This window comes from Aegilops tauschii, chromosome 2 (genome assembly GCF_002575655.3).
Source record: "Aegilops tauschii subsp. strangulata cultivar AL8/78 chromosome 2, Aet v6.0, whole genome shotgun sequence".
NCBI classification, from domain to species: Eukaryota; Viridiplantae; Streptophyta; class Magnoliopsida; order Poales; family Poaceae; genus Aegilops; species Aegilops tauschii.
This window is the reverse complement of record NC_053036.3, coordinates 586694880-586710285: the sequence shown is the minus strand read 5'-3', so window position 1 is coordinate 586710285 and position 15406 is coordinate 586694880. Positions and strand designations below refer to the sequence as shown.

The 15406-nt window shown below is 46.2% G+C and overlaps 1 pseudogene; it reads left to right on the top strand.

The window, feature by feature from the left end:
• Positions 1–613: 613 nt before the first annotated feature.
• Positions 614–8712, top strand: LOC109779577 (G-type lectin S-receptor-like serine/threonine-protein kinase B120; annotated as a pseudogene).
• Positions 8713–15406: the final 6694 nt, after the last annotated feature.

The following is a 15406-nucleotide window of genomic DNA, read 5'->3' as shown; positions in this document are numbered from 1 at the left end:
AACCCTAGCCTGCGCTCCGCCCGGATCCGCCGCCGCCGCCGTGGCCGCGGGGGCCGCCCGCACCGTGCAGCGCAGCGGCTGCACAGGCTGCAGGAGCAGCCCCGCTGCGGAAGTGTCAGGGCTGCCTCGGCCCTCACCCCGCGGAGATGCGCGCGACGCCCTGCCCCCGGGCAGCGCGGCCCGCCTTGGGCCATGGCCTCCGGGCGCAAAAGCGCGCCGGCGCCCGGCCTTGAAGGAGCCCCCGAGCTCCTCCGCGCGCGACACGAAGTCGCCAAAGGAGCAAGGCGCACGGCCGCCCGCCCCTGACCCCGCCTCGCCACTCGGCTCCACCTCCTCTTTGCCGTCAGAAACCTCATCTGCCAGAGCCCAGAAACGACTCCCCGGCCGCTTGGCCGCGCCCTAAGCAGGCACGACCGCCCGCCTGACCGCCGGCGAGACAGCCGCCGACCAGCCTCCCTCCAAGGCCTGAGCACCAGAGCCGCCGGGAGCAAGGCCAGGAGCGAGATCGCCACCGTCAGCGCCTGGGGCGCCCGCAGTCGCCTCCATCCTCGACAGGCTCCTCGTGCCACCATACTACCTTCTTCCTTTGCTCGTCACAAGCAAAGAAGGCCTAATGGACATGATTTACACCCCAGTTTTTATCCTCCTGTTCTTGACTTGCTTCTGCAAATCCGATGATCACCTAACACCCACAAAACCACTCTCCCCCGGCGACAGGCTCATCTCAAGCGGTGGCATCTTCACTCTTGGCTTCTTCTCCCCAGGAAACTCAACTGCAAACTCCTACATCGGCATATGGTACAACAACATCCCGCTGCGAACATATGTGTGGGTCGCAAACCGCGACAGCCCAATCACTAGCAGTTCCTCTGGTAAGTTTGTTCTGACCAACAGCTCTGATCTTGCCTTGTTAGACTCCAAAGGAAGCAGTCTTTGGACAACCACGAACAACATCAGCACCAGCAAAGCCACCGGAACTGCTGCTATACTGCTTGACACCGGGAACCTGGTCATCCGGTTGCCGAACGGCATAGATATATGGCAGAGCTTTTATTACCCAACCGACACCGTCCTCCCCAACATGACTGCACCGTTGAGCAGCAAAAATGAGGGCTACAAGCGCCTTGTCGCTTGGAGGGGCCCTGATGACCCGTCCACAAGCGACTACTCCATGGGAAGTGACTCCAGCTCGGTCCTCCAGGTCTTCATCTGGAATGGGACGAGACCATACTGGCGCAGAGCTGCATGGACTGGTGCGCTTGTCAACGCCGTGTATCGAAGCAACACCGGCACCATCATATTCCAAACAATCGAAAGAAGAGGGGCCGAGTTCTACGTAACTTATACCGTCTCCAATGGCTCACCAAGTATGCGTGTGATGCTGCACTATACGGGCATGGTGAAGTTCATGACATGGAACAGCAAGTCATTGTCTTGATGCACTAGTAGAAAAAAGGTCATTTGTCCCGGTTCTGGAACCGGGATTAAAGGGTCGTTACTAATGCCCTAGGTCTTTAGTCCCGGTTCTTACATGAACCGGTACAGATGGGCCTCCACATGGCCGCTGCGGCGAGTCCAGGCAGGCAGGAGCTGAGGTTTTTGTTTTTTTTCTGAAAGGGGGTGGTTTAGGGGGTAATTTAGGGTGTGTTAGCTAGCTAATAGAGAGAAGTGTCTTCTCTTATCTTCGTGCTTGGTTTACCAACGCTACTGCTATGCCTAAACATGACTTAGATTAAAGTGAAGGCAACATGTGGTGCATGTCGAAAGTAATACTAATCCTAACTTGATCAAGTTTGGATTAGTACTACTTTCGACATGCACCACACATGCATGTTGCCTTCACTTCAATCCAATCCATGTTCATTTCACTCACTGATATATAATAACTCTTCATACTCGCATCATGCATCATCATAATAATAAGTCCTACTAATCATCATCATACAACTTTCTACTCGTTATTAATAACAAGTCGTACGATCATCATCCTCATAGTCATCGAACCAACCCTACTTAATTGTTCTTAGCACATGATCATCAGTATTAGGTAGGACCTATATACCCTCTTTAAGGTAAAATAGTATAAAACAATATAGACCCTGACTCTCCATTATGGAGAATGGAGATCATCATGTCTCCAATTCTTGCGCTTCGCTTTCTTTTGCTTCCAAGAACCTCCTTACGACTGTTCATACTTTTTTCCATTCTTTGATTTTCATGTCTCCACTTATTTTAGAAATCTGGTATGGACAGTTGAGATTTGTAGGATGACATGGCTGTATGTTCAAAACATCAAGGCTATCATTCTGATACATCAAATGAGGCACACAAGCCATCGGGATTCTCTTTTGAAAAACATAGTAATAACTTCATAGTTAGCAATGATGTACTAGTTTATAAGTATGCAAGAGATGCACGGACGTTGTAATAGTAAAAAATCTTACTAGGGCATCTCCATGGAAGTTACCGTAGTTCAAACACGTGCACTAGTGGCACGTATTAACCATAATGTTAAGGAGTTTGATTGTAGATATTGTAATTCTCAAGATCAGTACAAAATGCGATCAGATGATTTTTCTCCTGATAAGTTAATTCGGAGCCTTCGGTGTAGTAGGTTATGTCTACCATCTTCCACACATTCTTTGAAGAATGAAAATAAGCTGTCAATGCAAATAAGCTGTCAACTATTTAAATAAACAATATAAATTAGCTAATAACTATGTTTGAGAAACTCACATAGCAGTAGAATTGGAGGCGTATCAACAAGGACCCAATATAATCACGTGGCAGTCATGAGACTTTAGGTTCTGGGACTTTTTCTCTGGTATATTTATTATTCCCTTTATATTCGACGAGAAGCCAGTCGGGACCTTCATACTGAGCAGGCATTCAAAGAAGATTTCCTTCTCTTCTTTGGTAGGAGCGTAGCTGGCAGGACCTTCATACTGCTTTGGAGGCATGCCATCTTTTTCGTGCAAACGTTGCAGGTCCTCCCGTGCCTCAGGTGTATCTTTTGTCTTCCCATACACGCCCAAGAAGCCTAGCAGGTTCACGCAAAGGTTCTTCATCACGTGCATCACGTCGATTGATGAGCAGACCTCTAGGTCTTTCCAGTAGGGTAAGTCCCAAAATATAGATTTCTTCTTCTACATGGGTGCGCGTCCCTCAGCGTCATTCGGAACAGCTAGTCCGCCGGGACCCTTTCCAAAGATTATGTGTAAATCATTGACCATAGCAAGTACGTGATCACCGGTACACATGGCGGGCATCTTCCGGTGATCTGCCTCGCCTTTGAAATGCTTGCCTTTCTTTCGACATTGATTGTTGGTCGGAAGAAATCGACGATGGCCCAGGTACACATTCTTCCTGCATTTGTCCAGCTATATACTTTCGGTGTCAGCTAAACAGTGCGTGCATGCGTGGTAGCGGGCCAATCGTTGATGGTTACAAACAGCAACGCGTGCAGGTTAAATTCCTTCTGTTTGTGCTCATCTCACACACGTACACCGTTTCCATTCCACAACTGTAAAAATTCTTCAACTAATGGCCTTAGGTACACATCAATGTCGTTGCCGGGTTGCTTAGGGCCTTGGATGAGAACTGGCATCATAATGAACTTCTGCTTCATGCACATCCAAGGAGGAGGGTTATACATACATAGAGTCACGGGCCAGGTGCTATGATCGCTGCTCTGCTCCCCGAAAGGATTAATGCCATCCGCGCTTAAATCAAACCATACGTTCCTTGGGTCACCTGCAAACTCAGCCCAGTACTTTCTCTCGATTTTTCTCCACTGCGACCCGTCAGCGGGTGCTCTCAACTTCCCGTCTTTCTTACGGCCCTCTCTGTGCCATCGCATCGACTTGGCATGCTCTTCGTTTCTGAACAGACGTTTCAACCGTGGTATTATAGGAGCATACCACATCACCTTCGCAGCAACCCTCTTCCTGGGGGGCTCGCCGTCAACATCACCAGGGTCATCTCGTCTGATCTTATACCGCAATGCACCGCATACTGGGCATGCGTTCAAATCCTCGTATGCACCGCGGTAGAGGATGCAGTCATTAGGGCATGCATGTATCTTCTGCACCTCCAATCCTAGAGGGCATATGACCTTTGCTGCATACGTACTGTCGAGCAATTCGTTATCCTTTGGAAGCTTCTTCAATATTTTCAGTAGCTTCTCAAATCCTTTGTCAGGCACAGCATTCTCTGTCTTCCACTGCAACAATTCCAGTAGGGTACCGAGCTTTGTGTTGCCATCTTCGCAATTGGGGTACAACCCTTTTTTGTGATCCTCTAACATGCGATCGAACTTCAGCTTCTCCTTTTGACGTTCGCACTATGTCCTTGCATCAACAATGACCCGGCGGGGATCATCATCATCGGGCACATCGTCTGGTTCCTCTTGATCTTCAGCAGCTTCCCCCGTTGCAGCATCACCGTATTTAGGGGGCACATAGTTGTCATCGTCCTCTTCTTCTTAGTTGTCTTCCATCATAACCCCTATTTCTCCGTGCCTCGTCCAAACATTATAGTGTGGCATGAAACCCTTATAAAGCAGGTGGGTGTGAAGGATTTTCCGGTCAGAGTAAGGTTTCATATTCCCACATTTAGGGCATGGACAACACATAAAACCATTCTGCTTGTTTGCCTCAGCCACTTCGAGAAAATTATGCACGCCCTTAATGTACTCCGAGGTGTGTCTGTCACCGTACATCCATTGCCGGTTCATCTGCGTGCATTATATATAATTATGTGTGTCAAAAGTAAGAAAATTAGACAAGTATCTATCTAAAGTAAGAATTTTTTTCTTTCAGAAAGAAGATAAGAACAAGAGGCTCACCACGGTGGTGCCGGCGACGAGATCGGCACGGGCGATCGACGGCGGTGAAGACAGGGACGGGGCATGACGGACCGCTAAACCTAGACAAATCTCGCGAAAAATGGAGCTCGGAGGTCGAGCTTCGAGAGGAGAAAGCTTAACTAGTGTGGCTCGGGCATTTCATCGAACACCTCATGTGCATAGGAGGTGAGCTAGAGCACCCAAATGCCCTCCTCTTGTCGGCCAGAAAAAACAGAGCACTATGGACTGCTCTGCCGTGGCGAGGGGGTATATATAGCGACCTCATTGGTCCCGGTTCGTGGCTGGGACCGGGACAGAAGGGGGTAGGCCCGGTTCCAGCCACGAACCGGGACCAATGGCTGTGGGCCAGGAGCGAGGCCCATTGGTCCCGGTTTGTGCCAGTAACCGGGACAAATGGGTCCAGACGAACCGGGACCAATGCCCACGAGGCCCCGGCCGGCCCCCTAGGCTCACGAACCGGGACGTATGCCCCCATGGGTCCCGGTTCGTGACTGAACCGGGACTAATGGGCTGGCCAAGCCCCAAGCAAAGCCCTGTTTTCTACTAGTGATGCTTTCGTGGAGCAGCCCAGTTCTAAGTGTGATAGATATGATTCGTGTGGCCCATCTGGCTACTGTGATGGCACGGAAGTGATTCCAACTTGCAAGTGCCTCGATGGGTTTGAGTCTTTTTTTCGATGGGTTTGAGTCTGATGGCCTCAAGTTTTCCCGAGGATGTCAAAGAAAGAAAGAGCTGAAATGTGATGGTGCAGATAGTTTCATAACTTTGCCTGGCATGAAAACGCCTGACGTACATCAGGAATAGAAGCTTCGAGCAATGCATAACAGAATGCAGCAGCAACTGCTCATGCACTGCTTACGCATATGCCAACGTGAGTAGTCTGGACACAATTGGAGATAGTTCGAGGTGCTTGGTTTGGATGGGGGAGCTTGTTAACACTGGGAAGCCTGCTGGTGGTATTACTGAAAATCTTTACCTCCGTATTTCCAGCTCATCCGATATTTGACATTCCTTACCCATCTTAATGCTCTTAATGCTTATGCAGTTAGATTAGTTAGATTGATTGCCTATTGATGTAAGTTTGTATGGTGGCTACTACAATAGCAAGTCACGGTTGCACACTTGCAATTTACTTCAATGGAATTTGAACCTCTATTGTGCAACTGGTGCTCTCCTTTTACAGATCCATGTTGAATATGGTACTATCAGATATGATGATAGAATTTGAATTAATATGTTACCCAGTTCTTGCATATATTATCTGTTTCATTCCTGGCTTGTTCAGTGCTGCCAACTGTATTATCCCCACCTTACATCGAAAGAAGTCCTGTTTTCAGATTCTGCTTCTTTAGGATCATGTCATCAATTGGCATCCAGTTCATCAGAGTTTAGTCGATTTATCGATTTCATATGGTAATAGATAAATCCTATATGCTAGCTTTTTTGGTGTCATCAGATAATTCTACATCAGTACAAAGTAATGATTATTTACCTAGAGTTTGCAGTACATGAGATGTTACAATGTTGCATTATTCACGGTAAATATGACACTTGCAGCAAATGTATGACATTATTCTCTTGGTGGACTATAAATCAGCAATTGATGAGAAAAAGATAGCTAAACTGAAGATTGTACTCCCGATTGTGGCATGTCCGTTGATATTCACATGCATATACCTTGGATGCAAGTCAAGAGGTAGAATAACTTCTCATTAACCCTTTTCTCTCAGAAAGAAATATTAATCAAGGATTCATTTGAGACAATATTATGAAACTATCATGTCAGGTAAAAGTAGCAAAAAAGTTCAAAACAAACATAAGCTAAAACACTTGAATGCTTCTGTTGGCTTTGAAGACATTCTCATTGCAACAAACTATTTCTCTGATCACAACATGCTTGGAAAAGGTGGTTTCGAAAAAGTGTACAAGGTAATAAACATTTTTAACTTTAAAATTTCTGAAAAATAAATATTTTTGGTGCTCTTTGTTAAACTAAAAAATGATGTGCTCATGTAGGGAATGTTGGAAAGTGGCAAGGAAATTGTTGTCAAAAGGCTTAGTATGGGATCTGGGCAAGGGATTGAGGAGTTTAGGACTGAAGTAGTTCTAATTGCCAAATTGCAGCACAGAAACTTAGTTTAGGCTTCTTGGTTACTGCATTCATGAAGATGAGAAATTACTCATCTACGAATACTTGCATAACAAGAGTTTGGATGCCTTCCTTTTTGGTATGTTCTAACTTATGTGCTTAAAAAAATTACATTGACTAAAGCAAGGGTTTCACTATGGCTCACAATACATCTCATTTTGCATGGATTCTGGAAGATGCTACAAAAAAACCGGTGCTTGATTGGTTGACCCGGTTCATGGTCATTAAAGGGATAGCGAGAGGGCTTCTTTATCTCCTGTAGGATTCAAGGTTAACAATAATTCATCGAGATCTCAAGGCAAGCAACATCTTGTTGGATGCAAAAATGAGTCCTAAAATATCTGATTTTGGTATGGCAAGGATCTTTGGAGGAAATGAGCAACAAGCAAACACTAAGCATGTTGTTGGGACATAGTGAGTAATATTCATGCACCAGCTATGCTCAGTGTGGTATTTCCTTAAATTATAGCTAATATATTTTCCTTGGAATTGTTCAAATAGTGGTTACATGTCTCCTGAATATGCGATGGAAGGTTACTTTTCTGTCAAGTCTGACACCTACAACTTTGGGGTTCTGCTATTGGAGATTGTAAGCGGGTTAAGGATTAACTCACCCCATCTCATAATGGACTTTCCAAACCTTATATCTTACATAAGTATCACTGGAACATTATAATTTTCAGCGGTTTAAGCACTCATAATAACTTGACAAGAATTTTTTTATTCTATTGATTCATGCATGGAGCTTATGGGTTGATGGAAATGCAAGTGAATTGGTGGACTCGTCGGTTGTAGAGAGTTGTCCACTTGATGAAGTTTTACGATGTGTTCACATAGGACTCTTATGTGTTCAAGACCATCCAAATGCTAGGCCACTCATGTCATCCATTGTTTTCATGCTAGAGAATGACACAGCCCCGCTTCCGATCCCGGAGAAACCTGCATATTTTACGTTACGGAATCATGAAGCTGAAGACCGGAGAAAATACATGGGAAGATCTGATACTCAGAATGAAATGACCATCACAACACTGGAGGGATGTTAAATGTTTATTAGTTATGTTGTTCCTTGTCCGTAAACTACTAAAAAACCTGCAGTTGAGCGATTCCTACCAATTCATGTTTGCATACAGGCAATAAGTATACTGTTGAATAGATTGTTGTCAACACGCAAGTCGTGTTTGTAAATACAGTCTCCTTGCTCCATGCACTTCATCAGTTTCAGCATTTGTTTTCACCTGGCCAAGTGAAGGAAGCTGCCTGGTCATGCCTGGGTTACAAACTTTTGTGGTTTTAGAAAAGAGGAGGCTTTAAAGATAAAAGTCATAGAACATAAGTATGGTACGGGCTGAAGCAGTAAATAGAAACATGAAAGAAACCAACGCGGTAATGCTCAGGCAATGGCGCGTCCTTCCTCCTTCATAGGGGTCTCCACAGCTGCAAAATGTTGATAATTTTGTATATGCAATCAGCTGGGATGCTTGATGAACAATCCCTCAATCAAAGCTTTGCTCCTAACATTCCGAAGGGCCCAAGTCGTGGCTGCAGAAGCCAATCCCGAAGATAGCATTTACCTGAGAACCCTTAATCTCCTAAATGGAAATCCTAAGAACTCGTGAATAATCGTGTGAAAGTCCTCAAAACAGATGATGCCTATGTGCACGCAAGCATGTCATTAACACAAAGTGCCGTGAGATGGACCGATGGAACAACCGAAGCAAGAGGGCCTCGGCTAGCCACACAACAAGATGGAGTGCGCTGCACACACTTGGGGGCTAGGACAACCTGCGTACAGACGCAGTGCTGGTCACGCATGAACATCAGTAGCAAACTAGCAATCACCAATTAAGTCACTGTCCCCCGACTTAACACGCGGATCTCGCTTCGCTTGCTCAGACACTCAAATGTTCTCCTGTCGTTGCTGACATGACTGCATGGCCACACAGTAAACACATCTCGCTTGCTCAAAGAGACCTTCAAATTAGCACATTGGTCATCAGATCATAAGGTAAAGGTGATGTGCCGTCGACATCAGGTCTCCGGAACTCTACATATGATCGATACTCCAGACAAGCAGAAACAATAGCTCAGGAGGTAGTGCAATTCAAGCAAGATCCCACATGTGTAACCGTGAATGAAAAATGCAGTACATGCTGTTACCTGGTAATATAATTCTTGGTTATCACAATTATTTGTTCCAACTTCTCAAGTTACTATTCCTTTTGGTCTTTGCTTCAAAACAAATGACTAGGAGGGACTTGCAGAAACATGAAAAAGGTCATGCGGGAAGTACCCGCTTGAGGAGGTATCTCTATTCCAGGACAAGAAAATGACAGGACAAGTTTTGTACCATGGAAGGCCAGACCCGTAGGCTTAGACCGGAGAATTGATGCTTCTGCGAAGCCCATTTAATAGTGAAGCTTGATAAAAAGCGTGAACTTTGGATGTCAGCAGTTTCGTCGATGATCACAGCCATGTTCTTGCAAGACCGGATGAAGTCCCGTTTCTCCGGTCTCATAATCAAATCAAAGAATTTCAGAGAGGAGAGATCTTAGCTATGGCAGGAGCTAGAATCAGAAACACATTATTTTTGACAACTTCATCAGCAGGTATGGGTCGTATGCTAATGCACGGTTTGGGAGGAGGAAGCTATATAATATGTGCTATAGGGAGAATATGAAACTGCTTTCACAGGGTGATGCTGACACTGCCATAGGAATCATGATGACTAGAAAGGGTAGTGATCCAGATTTTTTCTTTGAGCACAATGTTGACGTTGAAGGCAGGCTCAAAATCATGTTCTGGTGTGATTCGCAGTCACGTTGGGATTATCTTGACTACGGTGATGCGACCGTCTTCGACAGTACGTACAAGATGAACAGGTATGGAATGCCATTCATTCCTTTTGTGGTATGAACAACCACCGTCGCACTACGGTATTCGGTTGTGTCATTGTTTCAGACGAGACTGAAGATACGTATGCTTGGCTGCTTCAGACGTTCTTGAAAGCTCACTGACAGAAGAAGCCCAAGTTCGTAATTACTGATGGAGATGCAGCGATGATAAGGGCTATCAGGAAGGTGATTCCTGACGCGTGGCATCGTCTATGTGTATGGCATCTCCATCGGTAATTACAGACTTGGGCTTCTCTGGCAATGAGCTTTCAAGAACATCTGAAGTAGCCAATCATACGTACCTTCAGTCTCGTCTGAAACAATGGCGCAACCGAATACCGTAGTGCGACGGTGGTTGTTCAGACCCACAAAAGGGATGAACGGCATTCCATACCTGTTCATCTTGTACGTATTGTCGAAGATGGTCGCATCACCGTAGTAAGATAATCCCGACGTGACTGTGAATCACACAAGAACATGTTTTTGAGCCTACCTTCAACATCAATACTGTGCTCAAAGAAAAAAAAATCTAGATCACTGTCCTCATCATGATTCCTATGGCAGTGCAGCATCACCCTGTGCAAACAGTTTCATCTTCTCCCTGTAGCACATATTATACAGCTTCCTCCTCCCAAACCATGCCTTAGCATATGACCCATACTTGTTGATGAAGTTGTCAAAAATAATGCGTTTTCTGATCCCAGCTCCTGCCATAGCTAAGATTTCTACTCTCTGAAATTCTTTGATCGGATTATGAGAGCGGAGAAACGGGACTTCGTCTGATCTTGCAAGAACGTGGCTGTGATCATTGACGAAACTGCTGACATACCAAAGTTCACACTTTTTATCAAGCTTCACTATTAAATGGGCTTCATAGAAGCATTGACTCTCGGGTCTAAGCCTGCGTGTCTGGCCTTCCATGATACAAAATTTGGCCCGTCGTTTTCCTGTCTGAAACAGAGGTACCTCCTCAAGCGGATACTTCCCGCATGACCTTTTCCATGTTTCAGCAAGTCCCTCCTGATGCTGAACCCTCCTCCCGCGTGCATGCGCCTCTGGGTGTGGATGGGAGATGTCAACAGGCTTGCCACCCGAGGTGACTTGCAGCTGGAGGAACAGGTAGAGCAGCCTGCGCACTTGTTCCATTGTCCGGAGCTGGGTGTCGAGGCCGAGCCGATGAGAAGATCGGGCCCCTTGAAGATGCTTGAGTACAAAGTTCTGCTTCACCTTGACAGGGTGATTGACTTCCGTCATGCACTTGTGTCTTGTCCAACGAATAGCAGAAGTGAGCAAAGCAACATCAGCGGCATCCCGTCGGAATCACGTTCCGAGGAGGGGCCACGGGAATGGCGTTACCATTGGACTTTGGGACTAGAGCACGGGACATCTCCAGCGACGCCACCAAGAGCAAGTGCGCATTCTCGGCTTGGCCCTAGGTGAGATGGAGATGGCGGGTCTGGAGGTGGTGGTCACCACCTCGGCGGCGGAGATCATGGCCAATGCTCTGGTGACGGTAGGCCATCCAGGAGGGATGGCAGCCACAGATTCGGAGGTGGAGGTCACAGTGGTGATCGTTATGAAAGCTTCGGCGGCGGCCAAATGATCGATCTGCTTGGCAAGGTTTCTCGGTGGAGACGCTCGCTTGTCCGCTAGCTGCTGCGGCGGGACCTGTGGAAGGTGTGGGCTGCATGCGCTGGTCACCGATGACCAACCAAGAAGTGGAACCTCGTCAGATGCTTTCGGAAGACCCAACTCCTGTTGCTTGCCCCACCAATGATACTGATTTGCAGCGAGCGCTGGAGGCTGGCCAGTACACACAGCGGGAGGCAGTGGTGCAGCGCCAGATGATAGAGACCGCCGTGTTTTCTAGGATGGAGAACCTCGGTGGTCCTAAGGATTCAATCATGTCTCTCCTGGAGATAGATCCCAACGAAGCACACGCGGAAGGACCGGGTTCTGGGCCTTCCAGTCCAATCCCAGTCGTTTTGCCTGATTGGGCCGAGACCATCCCTCTGGCCCATGTATTCCCCGACATGGACGTGCCCACGCCTGGGCTTGTGGCTGGTGCCGATTTGGGTGCGCCAGATCCTATCACCGACTTCCTTTGTGAGCTAGCTTTCCCCACCCATCCGCCGTTTGTGCTTGCCCATGTAAGATTTGTGTGACTATCAGCCCTTGCACACTGCGCCTTTTGATAACATCTCCACTTAATCTCCATTTTGTAAAAGCTTATTTTGAGAATCATCCCATGGGCATTAGTGGTACCCTTGGTTTTTTAATGCATTTATGAGCAACAAATATTATTCCCAAGTCCTATGATTTATGTGACTAGCATGGCTAAGGCTGGTCATAGGGGAGTAACTTAGCTAGTAACGTAACACATCCGAAGACAAGTTTATTTATGTGACAAGTGGTTAATGAGGAGAGAGGTGTTTGCCGTAACATAAGGCAATCCAAGGCAAAATGACTATATCTAAATAAATGAAGACTTGCATGATACCACACATATTTTACTACCCATTATGAAGGTAGTAACATAGACTAGTAACATATGCATGTTACTATTCTAAGTTACTTCCCATTATGACTAGCCAAAGATTACTACTCCCTCCGATCCTTGTACTAAATCAACGACAACTGATATGGATCAGAGGGAGTATTAAACTTGCACCTGTGACACATTTATTTGTGACCAGTGGAAGGGGGTGTCAATATCAAGCACATAGGTCATAGCTAAACCCTGGCTAATTTACTTACCATGGCAATAATAATAGTAAACAATACCTTATGCATGAAAAATAATTCTAAGTGTGTATGCAAATATGGGTTCACCATGATCAAAGTAGGTTGCTTGCCTCGCATAGCAAAATCTTCAATGCTTCTGGTCACTACTCGAACACCCTTGAATCTTCCTAAAAATAACATTTCTACATGCAAGAAAAATAAAAATTAGCACAAAATCGATAAACAGTACATGCAAAGGGCTCTAATTTACAAAAGTAGTATCTTTGGAAAGAGGGAAATTTAGATGAATTTAGGAAAAAGAATGAAATGATTTGGAGTTGCAGTTGTTTAAATATGTTTTTTGGAAGTTTCTTGGATTTCAGAAAAAGTTAAATGGGCTAGAACGGGCCTGCCCGATTAAACATAACTGCACCAAGGGGGTCGACAAGACAAATATGCCTTAATTTACACACTGAAGTGGTACATGCTAATTTCAACCTGTCAGTAGGGCCTACTTGTCGACAAGAGAGAAAAGGGAGAGGAGGGCCCACTTGTCGACAAGAGAGAAAAGGGAGAGGATGACAAGTGAGAGCCAGCTGCGGTGTAGATTTGGTGAGAAACTAGAGACGCTAGCTTTTTACTTGGGTTGGATTTGATTTGTGGTGTTCCATACGTACAACAGCACCAACCATGTCAATGATTTATTTTGCTAGAATCTATGTGATCATTTGATTTAGTTGTTTAATAATCCAAAGCTGCCAATGGTTTGTTTCAATGGGTTTATGATGGGTTTAGCAAGTTCATTGTGTGTGCGATGGATTTAGCTCAATGTGTGTAGGCGGTTTGCTCACAGGCAAAGTGTTCGATAAATTGCGTGAATCAAATGTCAATTATAGGGAATTAAAGTTGAAGGCATCTACTAGCTGAGGAAAAGTTCAATCCTTCAAAAAATTTGACTTTTGGGGATAGGGAGAAGGTTTGGGAAATTAAGTTTAGGGTATCCGCTAGAGATTCTCTAAAGAAACAACCAAGAAACTATAACAAGAAATCATATTATTCCAATCCTAAACTTATACATCCAATCAACCAAGAAACTATAACAAGTTTGTGATGCAAACATCCTTATATACCAAAAATTATTCTCCTCTTCTGTAAAAAAGTTACCCCCCCCCCCCCCCCCCTCCTCCCCAAGTAAATAAGACTATTGTCGATTCCGTTGAGATAAGACGGGCATATCTCTCAGGTGATGAGCTTACTGACACTCGTAAATTCTTTCTAGTTCAGTATGTGAGAACTGAGCTAGTCAGTTATTATACCAAAGCCATATATGCTACCACTATTATTGGACACAACGTGCAAGCATGGTGCACTGGTCAGATCTTATCAGGTAAGCTACCTTTACCATCTAACCATAACGAATACTCAGTAGTTAGCCATAGCCACGGACAGCGCCATCAGCCTCCCGTGCACATACACAAACACAAAGCAAAGCTCGACGCTTTCACTCGCTGCACACACACACAAACACAAAGCAAAGCTCGATGCTTTCACTCACTGCACTATACTGGGGACAGGCGTAGTTTCTTCGCTAGAGAAGCAACGCATATGGTTCAAACTTTTTCAGACAACTAAAATGCAACATCATATTGTAGTTCCTAACCTCCGAGTGCAAAACTCAAGTCTGCTCTGGCAGGAGTAGGACTAGGATCACCCATAGCCACGATTTAATTTTGTCAGGTTTTTCATTCCATGCACTATGATGAACGCAGACAAAGTTTTTCACTGGAGAAGCATTGTACAGGTTTCAGACTTCCTTAGACAAGTTTGCCTGAATGCAAACGCATCATGTCTGCTCGACTAGGATTACTCGCAGCTAGAATCAAGATTGTGCACGAGTGTTAAATACAAGTGTGCACAACATTAGAAGATTATATTTTGACATATCAAACATTGCAATGCCAGCAGTTTCATGGTCCAGTCCAAGCATCGAGGGAACTTGTTTTTGCTAAAGAAGAGATTGTTTCTTTAACAACCCGTTCCATAACCTGGCTAATTACCTCCGATCTGTCTCAACTAATCACAGGGAAAAAATTGCAAACGAATCTATTAAGGATTTGGCTCAACTTATGACAGGCGCGGAGGAGTGCGGATGAGGGGGAGGGGGAGGGGGAGGGGCTGAGCTTACTTCTGGGCGTAGTGGAGCAGGTAGAGGTAGACGAGCTTCTTCACCTCAAGCGACTACGCCGGCACGTCACGCAATTCAGTCGCCCGAATCCGCGGCGTGAGATGAGATGAGATGAAACGAGAAGAGACAAGGGGGACGCTAGCCGGACCTGCGGGGAGACATGGTCGGCGTAGACGCTTGACGCTATGAACGCGTCGACCTTATCGACGTCGCAGCGGGAGTCGAGGAGCGCCAGGACGGCGGTGCCATCCAGGTCGTCGTACAGGTGCCCATCCGCCGCGCCGCTCGCCCGTATCCCGAACATCCTCGACCCTAATCTAGGCGTACGTGCCCCGGGCCCCGGCTATCCCCGGCAGCGGCGGCGAGGCTGGGGCTGAGCGTCGCGGATCTCGGCAGCCGTCGCCCTTTCGCCCGGTATAAGAGAGAGACGAGGTACACATGGAGCGGGCCGCATACGTTTTTTGTGTTTTGAGCGGGCCGCATAGTGTCTGTGAGAGGGACTGGGCCGTAATTTCTGTGGGCAGGGTCCACATACCGCGAGACACCTCCTCTGTTTATATAGTTTGGGCTGGGTGATAGAGAGAAAC